The 12,040-nt window shown below is 48.4% G+C and overlaps 1 long non-coding RNA gene across 2 annotated transcripts; it reads right to left on the reverse strand.

Moving 5' to 3' along the window:
- Nucleotides 1-74: 74 nt before the first annotated feature.
- Nucleotides 75-12,033, reverse strand: LOC124234535 (uncharacterized). 2 transcript variants are annotated; one of them, XR_006887346.1, is made up of 6 exons: nucleotides 10,436-12,033; nucleotides 10,264-10,325; nucleotides 7,594-7,683; nucleotides 5,170-5,250; nucleotides 3,269-3,413; nucleotides 75-1,985 (listed from the first exon to the last, which is right to left on the reverse strand). It is a non-coding gene; the product is annotated as an uncharacterized LOC124234535 (long non-coding RNA). The 2 variants fall into 2 exon arrangements; XR_006887345.1 differs by having other exon boundaries at nucleotides 10,264-12,033.
- Between the last annotated feature and the right edge of the window lie 7 nt (nucleotides 12,034-12,040).

The following is a 12,040-nucleotide window of genomic DNA, read 5'->3' on the forward strand; positions in this document are numbered from 1 at the left end:
CTTGAGGAAGATTTGCCCTGAGCTAACATCTGTGCCAATCTTCCTCTATTTTATACATGGGATGCCACCACAGCATGGCTGATGAGTGGTGTAGGTCTATACTCGGGATCCGAACCCACGAACCTGGGCTGCTGAAGTGGAGTGCACAGAATTTAACCACTATGCCACAGGGTCGGCCCCTCACACTGTAATTTTAAGAGGTCCCAGGAAGGTGCATTGTTTCCTCAGATTTCAGAAGTTGTCTCTACTTTGCCTCCAGAGTCCAAACAGTCCATTCAAACAGCCAGTTGGACAGGTATGGGGCAGGCCGGGGCTCAGAGCATGGCAGTAACGGAAAGAGTTCTGAACGGAAGTGGGAGATGTGGGGTTTGCCGACCTGAGCGCCAGCTGTTTGGGGACCTTGGGCAAGTCCACTTTCCTTTAGCGTCTCAGCTTCCTGGTTTGTAAAAAGGAAGGATTGGGGCCATGCTGAGGGTTTTGAATTGTGCCCTGAAGGGCCCTCTCAGGGGCAGATGTGGGGGCTCAGTGACGGGGGGATGGAGGAAAGTCTCTCCTCTCCTTCCAACAGAGCAGCTTTTTTCACTGACTTCTTTTATTTGAGATTTGCTTGAGGACAGGCTTGTGGTGCCAAAGAGACGTCTGGAGACCACGGGCGAGACCGTGCCTGGGCTGGAGAAGAGGAAAGGGCTTCCTGTCCTAACCTGCTGCTTGAACTGCTTGTCCCCGCCCCCAGTCACCCGATCGCTGTCCCCTCTCCCTCTGCCATCGCTAAGATTTCAGTCAATCTGAGCACATTCCCTCACTGTCGGAGCGGCATTCAGAAGTGCTACCTGAATCGTCCCGAGGCTGATGCTGCGAGGCCGGGTGCTGGGCAAAACCAGGAGGGCCCCTGCCCTCCAGATAGGAGCCGGGAGCAGGGAGGGGCTGGCTTGCTGTCTGCAGCACTGAGTTTGGCTGATGGTGGTCAGCGGCCAGGAAGGTCGGACTCCTGGATGGCAGTGATATGGCCCAGGCAGGTCTGCTGTCCTGTCCCCCACTGACCCCCACAAACGCTTGGTAGCCTCCCGTTCAGTCTGGACTAAAGCCTTCAGTTCGGTCAACCTCCGTGTTGGTTAAGTTGAGGAAGTCATTGTTTCCACTGCGCCCCAAATTCGCGTTCCTCACCCAGGTGTTCACTCGGGTTTCCTGTCACGTCATTTGTCGGTCGTTGACTGAGCATCACGCGCACAGACAGTCCTTACGTGCTGGGAGCTCTTGGGATGAGGAAAGCGCCATAATGTGGTTCTTTTTGTCAAAGACTTTGCTGTGCTTCTCGAAGAAAGAGTCTTGCACGTTTCCTTCCTACTTCATGAGTGCTGCCTTGCCTATGTGGTATCTGCACAGAGTGGGCCCTTACGGATGTTGTAAATGACTGGGGGGTGCTTGCCCGGGTAGGTCTTTGTCCCATTTTGCCCCTTGTCACTGTCCCTAAGAGACAAGTAGCATTCAAGTGCCAGATAATACTTCTACTGTCCCCCTGGAGACATCCTCCCTCCCTGGAATTGACCGCTCAACCAATGGCTAGCACCAGTTCTCTGGCGCTGTCTTCCCGTCAAAGTGACACTGCAAATTCGTTGTCTCTAGGTCACCATGGCATTTTATAGGCAAGAATCCTGCAGGTGACTGCAAGGTCTTGAGTGATATCATCTGAATACCTCATCTTCTGGGCAAAGTTTTCGATAGTAAAGGTTCATGGTGGGGATGCAGCATCACATCGGAAAAACGATGAAGAGGGGAAACAGGCCAGACAAGACAAAGGTACGAGATGGACAGAGGTCCGCGCTATTTGGCAAGTGTAAGTTCAGTGCAGGGACCGGTTCACTGATATCTTACTGAGAACACCAGGAACTCACCCTTGCTTGTTGTGGACACCATACTCAGCTCAGAAATCCTAGCAGGAGAGAGGAGAACTGGGTGAAAATGTCCTTGAGATTTCTTTGCAGGTCCTGGAAAGTAAATATATATTTTAGAGACAGTTAGGAAAGGCAAAATGCCTTTTATTGGCATTGAAAGTTTCTCATAAAAAATATTCAGATACTAATTTTAAAAATTGACAATAAATGTGAATAGATGTGAAAGCAGTGGCCATACACCCTGCCAAGTGAATTTGCAGAGCATGCTCTCCCAGGACATGTATTTATACACTCACTACAAGTGTATGCAAATAGGAAGTAAAATGGATGAGAGATTCCTGAAAAAACATGTCCTTCGAAGTAGAATGGACAGGCAGATCATGCCGTAGCCACGCAGTGGAATCCAGCACAGCTGCAGGCGACAATATGGGCGAATCTTTGGTCAAGAATGTTGAATGAACAAAGCAAATTGTGGAAGAGTAATATCATGCCAGTCTATTTATGTGAGTTCAAAAATACACAAAACTAATTGACAAATTGGTTAGGGGTACAAATGTATATGGCAAAATTGTAAAAATATGGAAGAGACTGACCACCATGTTCAGCTAACGAGAGCCTCTGAGAGGAAGGGAAGGGAAGGGAAGGGGATGTGGTTTGGGATGGACCATGGGCCTTCAAAGTTCTTGGCGAAGTTCTCATTCTTTTTTTTTTTTGAGGAAGATTAGCCCTGAGCTAACATCTGTGCCCATCTTCCTCTACTTTATATGTGGGACGCCTACCACAGCATGGTGTGCCAAGCAGTGCCATGTCCACACCCAGGATCCGAACCAGCGAACCCCAGGCCACCAAAGCGGGATGTGCAAACATAACTGCTGCGCCACCGGGCCAGCCCCAAAGTTCTCGTTCTTAAACTGGGTGGGAGTGATAACTAGGTGTGCACTGTTAATATATCCACATGTATTATATAAAATTCTATTGTATCTACTCACTATTTAACAAACACAAAATAAAAAGGGACAAGATAAATTATTTAAAAACCTCTAATACTTTTTCCCCACACCTCAAGGGGTCACCCTGCACACTGCCAGGGCATATGGACATCCAACTTTGGAGGCCAATTTTATTATATTATAACATAATAATGTTGTATCACAATTCTATATTGTTACTATAACACATACAACTTATTATATATAATCATAATTGTATATCATATATAATGTAATAGTCTACTTTTATAATGTATTGTTATAGTCTTTTTGCTGCAAAGATGAGGTTTTTGTCCTTAAACAATAGCTTTTGTAGACTGAGAGCAGAGGAGGACGGGAGGTCCAGCTCGCCGTTGGTGTGGCCTGAGAACCGTTGTCGTCACTCACCCAGTGAGGTGTTGCCCAGGATGAGAGGGGCGTCGGGGTGTTTCACTTTCAGCTCCAGGAGATCCTTGAGGGTCCCGGGGGAGATCCAGGTAACCCTCTCTCCATGAAAGGTCAGCGTTCGCTTTTCTGGGTTCTCCGCCATTCTCTAAGGGCAAATGACAACTGTGTGTGTCCGTGTGCACACCTGTCTTCCTGGGCTATTAAGAGCCCAGGTGAAGGTATGTTCCTCTAGAGAAATTTCAGGGCTCCTGGGGTCCACTTGACCTAACAGATACTCACTACACCCATTGGCTATGCCTGGATTCCATAATTAGATGTTTACTCCGTTAGCTTAAGACTGGTTAACGTGTAGCTCTTTGGAGACAAATGACAATATAAGCTGGCACCTGTCACTGACCCTTCAGTATGGAACAATTTAACATAATTTAGTATCATGGCTTTAAAAATCATAATTAGAAGCCAGCCTGGTGGCATAGTGCTTAAGTTCGCACACTCTGCTTTGGCGGCCCAGAGTTTGCAGCTTCGGATCCCAGGCGTGGACCTAGCCCCACTCATCAGGTCGTGCTGTGGTGGCATCCCACATAAAATAGAGGAAGATTGGCACAGATGTTAGCTCAGGGCCAATCTTCCTCACACATAATTCATAATTATATTAATGGTTCTAAATTAATATCTTCAGCCTGGACTTTTCCTCTGAAATCGGAATTCATATATCTGAATGAGGACTCAACGTCTCCTCTTAGCTGTGTAATAGGCATCTCAAATTTAACATGTCCCAAGCCGAGCTCCTCATATCCCATCCTCTTCCAAGCCCCGGAAAAGGACCCCCAGAAGGAAAAACGCCCTCCTCCTCTGGGGTCTTCCTGGACCTGGGATCCCTGCTCCTTCCCTCGCCCCTCCCAAGGCTGTTCCCATCCCAGCAGCCAGAACACCCCAGATCCCACTGCAACGTTAATAGGAGCATATTCCTCCTCTGACCAGCCTCTCTGATAGCTGTCATCTCACGCGGAATGAAAGCCCTAAGTCCAGCAGGGTCCCCGCCCCCCGCGGCTTTCTGACCTCTAGGACCTCCGGCTCTCCCACCCTTCGCACCTCTGCCCTTGCTGGGCCCACTGCCTGGATTGCTCTTCCTCCACGGATCTCTGTGGCCAGCCCCTCACCTCCTTCAGGACTTTCCTCAAATGTTACCTTCTCAGAGAAGTCTTTTCTGGCTGGAATATTTCAAGTTGCAACTCCCAGCATCCTATCTCCCGTCTCTGTTTTATTTTTTCTCCTTCTCACTTGCTAACACACTGTATATCTCTTGTCTATCATCTTGCTTATCGTCTGTCTCTCCCAGCAGGTTACAAACTCCTCGAGGGCAGGTCTTTTTGTTAGTTTTGTTCCCTGCTGCACATTCAGTACCTAGAACAGTGCCTGGCACAGTGCTGAATGAATAAATATTTGTTGAATGAATAAACGAACACATCTGAACCCCTTCAGAAGTAGGTATTTTACAGAATGGGCTCCCTGGATGCCCCAGAGGAAAGACAGAGATGCCGATAGAGGGAAGAGTGAGGGATGGGGGGCCTGGAAGTGCTGCTTGGGGTCAACGTACTAGAGCAGCTGGAAAGACCAACGCAGAAGCTGAGCAAGGCTGCCTCGCTGGGGACAGTCAGCAGGGACGCAGTGTAGAGGACAGTGACGGGAGGAACGATGATATCGTTTGAAAAATAGCCTGAGCTGAGGCCCGCGCGTGCGGCCTGAGCCAGGCCGGGGAGCCGGGCAGGGACGGGCAGCTGGAGCTGATCGAACATGTCCACAGTTCGACAATTTCACAGGAAGGAGAGGGTTGTTTTAGAAAACTGGGTTAACAACCAGTGACATTCAAACAGGCACATAAAACACCCGACTCATCTTACCAAGAGTTCTGGGGGAAATATGAGCTCCTGGGTAGGCTCCAAGGGCTGGAACTCGTCTTTCGCAAACAACTCTGTGCAAATCTTTTGTAAAGGCAGAAGAAGATGGGTGTGTCAGCCCAGTTCGACTGGAAACGGCGTCGCAATTCTTTAATTAGGCAAAATGAACACAGTACTAACCCTCCTACTCTCCTTGTGCAGGGAAACAATTCAAACCAAATTGTTCTAAATAGGACTTTTTTGTTAGAGAAATATGGATTTGCCGCTAATATGACACTAAAAAAAAGGATATTCTGTGAAATATTTCAAACATTATCTTGTGAAACACCAAGACAGTTTATGAAAAACTACCAGAGGTCAAACAAGCTTGGGAAATCCTCTCCACTGTACCCCAGCTACCATCCTCTCATCTGTCAAGTCAAGATTCAAAATGCTAAAAGCTCTGATAAGTCCTGTAGTTTAGGTAAAAATGACTAAACATACATGCTCATGTGTAAACACACACGTGCCCCACTAATTGAACAATAGTTAGCATTTATTAAGGATAAGTGGAGTGTGAGGTGAGCTTACCTTCCAAATGCCTTTATGTGCATTAATAATGTATTTAATCCTCATAACAATTGTACAAAGAAAGTAAATTATCATCTCCATTTACAGACTGGGAGACTCAAGCGCCATGAGAAGTTACCCCGGCTGCTCCTGCCTGAATCACAGCTGTTTTAGCTTTCAAGACGCTTATTCCCAGAACGCATCCCTGCAGAGATCCGTTGGGAGAGAACTGTGGGATGCAGGACCAGGCCTGCGACAGGGAGCAGAGCCTGGTGGCTGTCGGGGCAGACAGATCGGTTCATTCTCAGCTCTGCCCTGACTCTGCCCTTTCCTGGGGGAAGGACTCAAGCTTTCTGGAGGTTAACAGGAAATAATGCCCATTTTGAAGGGTAATTGTGACAATTAGGTGAAATGGCCTGACATTTGCCCACCCCCTCTGTCTATTGTCCCAGGTTCCAGAAGGAAAACTTGCAATTGTTCCTGTAAAGGTTCTCAGCAGGACCCCAGATTGAGCATCACAGGCCAACACCCGAATGATTAAATTCTGTGTTAGCTGGAATTAGAAGTGTAGGCGGTACCTGCAAACAATAATGTGGTGTTTCTCTAAAACCTAGAAATGAGATTCTGTCTGAGAATTAAAATGTGAAACAAACATAATGAGTCAGAGAGGAAGAATTAAAAGTTCCCCTGAACAGGTGGTGGGCCCAGACTTAGCAGTTACCCAGTGCAAGGTGTTGACATAGCTGAAAGAGAAAGGGGAGTCTGGGGGCAGACACCTGCCAGCCAGCAGGTCCTCCCTGGTCAGGGAGTGGAGGCTTCTGTGATGCGACCCTCAAGATGACCCGGCTGCTCTGCATCCACACTCACCATCAACCTTCTCATTCTATTGTGGCCTCCATGTGTGGTTTCTTATGGGGAAAGGACATGAGGCTCAGGGATAGTAAGATCCACTTTATAATTGTGTTTCTCTTTATAAATGAATATCGGGGCACATTCCAGTTTAAATATCATGTTCTTCTGGGTTTGGTTAAAGTAATTCAGGTGGTCCCCAGAGCACAGTCATTGCCATGATGAATTCCTGAGGCCACAAAACCCAGAAGCAGACTTTAGCATGTGTTCATCCCTCTAAGGTGCTCATCCTCTCTGGAATGGCCGGGGTGGGGGTCGGCGGGGCACAGCCCACTTTCCTTGGCAACACCCTTCTGTTCTGTTGCACGCCATCTTCAAACCAAAATAAGGTGACAGTGGGAGGCTGAGAACAGAACGAGGTAGGCCTGAGGGAGAGAGCCAGATCCAGGAGGGAGACGCTGGCTGTTCCCTCGGAGGCCAGCCCTGTTCCCTCGGATCTCCTGGTCCACAGGGAGCCGACTCTGTTCTGTCCTGTCTTCCCGCTTCTCTAAGTGATTCCTTTAAGAACTTGGCAGTGGGTCTTTTTTGGAAACAAGCCCCTCTGAGAGAGCAAAGCCAGGCACTGCAATGTTTCAGGCTGGACTCCCAGCGGTGGGGCCGTGAACTCGCCACGTGCTTTGGGCTGGCTCTCAGCCTTCCTGAGGCTGCAGTGCCCTCTCTCTACGATGGAGACACAGTGACAGGGTGGGGCCAGGCACAGGAACCCGTTTCCTCCGAGCACGGGACTCGTCCTAGCTGGGGAGGTCTTTTGTCTCCTGCCTGAGCGGATTTTGTTCTGTTGTTCGGCCTGGGCTTCAGCGGGGCTGTACCTCGCCCCTTTCCCAGCTCCCGTGGGAAGTGCTGGTTCCTGCAGGCAGCCTGGACCCTGTCAGCAAAGCAGAGAAGGGGCCCCCAAACCCAGCAGCACAGTGTGGGCGCCGGGTGGCTCGGAGCCACACGCTCAGGGAGAGGACAGAACCCAGGACTCACGTCACTTTCCCCGCCAAGCGAGGAAGCGGCATTTTCTCCCTGGTCCAAGCAGCATTTTCCTCTTCCTTTCTGCTGACAGCCACTTGACTCCTAGGGAGGGGAAATGTTTTGAGATGAAACACTTTTAAATAGGTGGCTGGGTGTGTGCTTGAAAGGTTGGCAACTTAAAAGAGACTCCAGACGGTTTTAGTCACTTTTGCTGGTTTCTGTTGGAACAGAGATAATCAGAGGTCTTTCTTCTTTTGCTTTATTTTTTCAAAAACAAAATTATACATATAGAATATATAAAATGATATAAAATATATACAAAAATATAAAGTATAATATAACATATAATTTAAGACAATAGCATAGAATGTAGAGAAGCATAAAAGACAAACTGTCATGACCCTGGGCCACTGATAATATTTGGACATAATATATATTTGTACTATGCTTATAGTGCAATATAGTTTTATTTTGCCTTTTTGTCTATTTGCTTTTGTTTTGTTCATTTATCTGCCTATTTTTAATTTATATTGTGAGTCTTTTTCCACATCATTAAAATCTCTTTAAAATATAACTTTGCTGATTGCGTAAAGTCCATCTTCCGGTTATTTCAGAACATATTTGTAAAACTTGCTATTGACATATTCTTAGGTTTTCCCCTACACTTTATAACTATAAATAACATTATAATGAACATTTCCGTTCACTATGTGTACGGTTTTGTGGACCTCGCCGAAGTTTTTCTTAGGTGAATTCCTAGCGGTAGAATTAACTGAGAAGATACTTCTTAGGGGAATGACAGTTTATCCATTCTCTAGCATATGTGACATCCACAACACTGAATGCTATCAGTCATATAAGGACCTTAAAAAAAGAAAGAGAAAAAGAAAAGAAAAAGGAAAATTGAGAGAAAAAAAAGAAAATCTTTTTGGGAACGAGATGTCCCCGACCTTTGGGATCTGCTCGCGGTTGACGGGGACTGACCGGACAATCAGGATTTTAAAGCAGGCGTCAGTTGCCAGCTTTTTCATTTCTCGATTCCTCCACACTTACCTCTTGTATCTTGTTCCTCAAGTTATTTCGCCTAATAAAATACTTTCTTCCAGACACCCCACTTCTCTGTCTCTGCCCAGATCTTAATTCTGTCCGAGAAGCAAAACCGGCTGGGACCAGCAAGCAGCGCTTGCTCCCTTCCTGGAAGGTCTGAGAGCTTCCAGGATGGGCCCTGAGTCAGTGACAACAGAAAAGAGCAAGTCTTCTCTGGGCCTGGTGGATATGAGCCTTGGGGGTTCCCACCGGGCTAGCTCCTTGACCAGTAAGGAACTGGGGACTGCTGGCTGGAAGCTGGGTCTCCCACCACACTTTTGCCTTTATCCCCAGAGTCTGTGCCTAGAAAGCTGGTGACATCCACATTCCAGATGGAGAGAGGATTCCTTTGACTTCCTTTATTTATATTTCACAAGTGCTTTTCCATTTACCCCAGCAATTTCATGGGTTTATCAGCTGAATGTTTTGTTTCTCAGCTCGGTACCTTTGGCTCCCCCGTGTGGCATTTGGCTCCCCCGTGTGGCAGCGGGAGTCTGGGACACGCCTGCACCGGCCTGGCTCTGGGGAGCAGGACACTCCTGCTGGTCCATTTCCGGGTCTACCTCCACTATTTGTGGAGCTGGGGCAAGAGTACAGATGGAGCCCCTCTGCTGCCCTTCTCTTCCCCCCCGGCTCTCTTTTGGGCTGAGAGGGGTCTCAAACACCATGTGAGCACCCCAGCCTGCATGTCTCAGCTCTTCCGTTACCTCCAAAACAGCCAGTCGTTGTGCACCCTTTGACCTAGGGGTGGACACACTGTCTGTTACGATCCGCCCTAGGAAGATGGGCTCGGGAAGACCATACCTGGAGCGCTGTCTAGAAAAGAGATGAGGGCTCCAGGTGAACAAGTCACCTTGGCCCCATGGCCTTCTGAGAAAGGCTGGAGGAGGACTTGTGAGGGGCCCTCTAAAGTGTGGGGCTCCCCTTGCTTGGGTCTGAGGGTGGTACTGCCCACATCCGTCCTGCCCTCAGATGAGCATGTGTGGTCTCCTGTGAAGGACTCTTCATGGCGTCAACAGCATCCTCAACAACAGTAGGAACTGTTGAGTTCTTATTAAGTGCCAAGCAAGACTTTGCTACATGCTTTGCCCATGACTTCTCGTTTGCTCTTCACAGCAGCCCAGTGAGGTCTCCCCTCCTGTAGAGGAAACTCCCTGTGCTCTTATATCTGGGGTGAATTTTGGATGCCACTCTGCGTGTTCTTCCTTTGTATCAGCTCACACTTTCCCAACTGGTCTGGATTCTTGGAACAAACCTTGCTTCCCCAAAGCAAACTCTACCCTTTACTGTCTCCTTGGGTTTGCTGGAGCCCTAGTACCTGTCCTGTCCTGAAGCCTCGCTCAGTGAGTCATGGAAGACATCTGGGTGGCTGGTTAGATCCCCTGACTTCCCTGTGTGGTGGGACATCAGGGTGTCATGTTCACCCCCTTCTCAATGAACAGCTCAAACTCCCGTGAGTCAGTTGGAGCTAACTCCCTTGGTCTCCCTTATAGTCTGTTTAGATGGCCTAAAACACTCAACTCCTGTATTCCCAGCCTTGACCTGCTGTCACCGTCATTCTTGCTCTTTAGGGTGTCTCCACAATCACCTACTCACCACACAGAAGGTCCTTCCACTCTCGAGAATTGGCCGATACCCAGTGCAGCGGCAAAGGTTGCCTAACCGGAGAAGAAGGATGGGTATCAGTGGGCTGTATTTCTACTGGTTTCTCTGGGAAGTTAAAACAGACGCAGGTGGTTTTGTCTTTTTTTTGAGAGTATTTAAATACCTGCCAGACCGTTCAGTGCTTTTTTCCTCTTCTTAGACTATTATCCTTCCTACCACCTCAACTCCAGTTTTATTCTGTCCTAAAGAAGATGACGGTCCATCTGGTGAGCTCACTTGCATCCATCGATTAATTTATTCATTCATTCAACACATGTCTATTGACGGCACCTATATTTCAGACAGCGTGTAAGATACAGGGATCCTAAGACAGGAAACTCTAGGCCATTTCTCAGACACCAGAGGAGCGAAGGATCTGCCTTGGACTACTTGTTAGAAGTGCTCCTCAGTGGCTTTTGGGTCACTGCGTCAGAATTTCCTGGGGGTATTTGTTTAAAATGCAGATCGCTGGCCCTTCTCCAATTCTCCTGCATCAAAACCTCCAGGGGTGGGCCCAGGAATCTTTGTTTAAGAAGTGTGCAGGTAATCCCACTGCAGGGCAGTTTGAGAAGCTCAGGTTTCCAAGGACGAAGGTGTGGGGGTGGGGTGGAGCAGGCTCTGTGTGGAGTAGAGTTCGTCCAAGGAGGCCTCACAAGGAAGCCAGGGCTTGAAGGATGAGCAAGCAATGGGTGAGCCTGGGCTTGAAGGATGAGCAAGCACTGGGTGGGTGGAAAGCAGGGGAGAGCGTTCGGGGTTCACAGAGCAGCACAAGCAAGGCGCAGATGTGGAACAGTGCAGAGGAATCGCGGGTCGAGAGGAGACTGGCCAGCAGGACGTCTGTTGGACTTCCCTGACTGCCTCGTGAAGTAGGGGAGGCTTGGCCACACTCGAGGGGCGAGGAGCTGTTGGAGGACCTCACAGAGTGGAAGGCCCTAAGGAGGGGAAGATTTCGATGACTTGATCTGATTTTCTGTAATGGAGAGGAGTGGAGGAAATCCACCAGCAACTGGCAGATTCAGAGAGTGTGTCTGTGCTCAGCCTCCAGTCCTCAGTCTAAGAATCTGTGTATCCAACAGGTGACTGGTTTAGGGATTGTTGACGCCTGAAAATGATGTCTATTGATCCTGCAAAGGGGATATGTCTGTGAACTCCCTGTTAGTAACTTAAATCAAGAGAACTGAAGAAGGACCAGGGGTCTGCATTTAAACAAATACCCTGTTAAGTTACTAAAGACCCCACGCGGTAGTAACCCATTGCAAATTTTAAAGGATCCTTTCAATATGTGGAGGGCTCTGTTATAGGTTAAACCGTGTCCCCCCAAAAGACTTGTTGAGGTCCTAACCTGTGTCTCCTGTGAATGTGACCTCATTTGGAAATAGGGTCTTTGCAGATGTACTCAAGTTAAACTGAGGTCATACTGCATTGGGTGCGCCCTAATCCGGTGACTGGAGTCCTTAGAAGAGGAGGGAAATTTGGACTCAGACACACAGAGGGGAGGCCGTGAGAAGATGGAGGCAGAGATGGGAGTGATGAATCTACGAGTCAAGGAATGCCAGGAGAGTTGTCAACCCCCAGGACTCGAAAGAGGCAAGGGAGACTCCTCCTCCAGAGCCTTCTGCAGGAGCACGGCCCTGCTGACACCTTGATTTCAGACTTGTCGCCTCCAGAACCGTGAAAGAAGAAATTCCTGTTGTTTTAACCCACCCAGTTTGTGGTGCTTTGTTACAAC

This window comes from Equus quagga, unplaced genomic scaffold (genome assembly GCF_021613505.1).
Source record: "Equus quagga isolate Etosha38 unplaced genomic scaffold, UCLA_HA_Equagga_1.0 85579_RagTag, whole genome shotgun sequence".
NCBI lineage: Eukaryota > Metazoa > Chordata > Mammalia > Perissodactyla > Equidae > Equus > Equus quagga.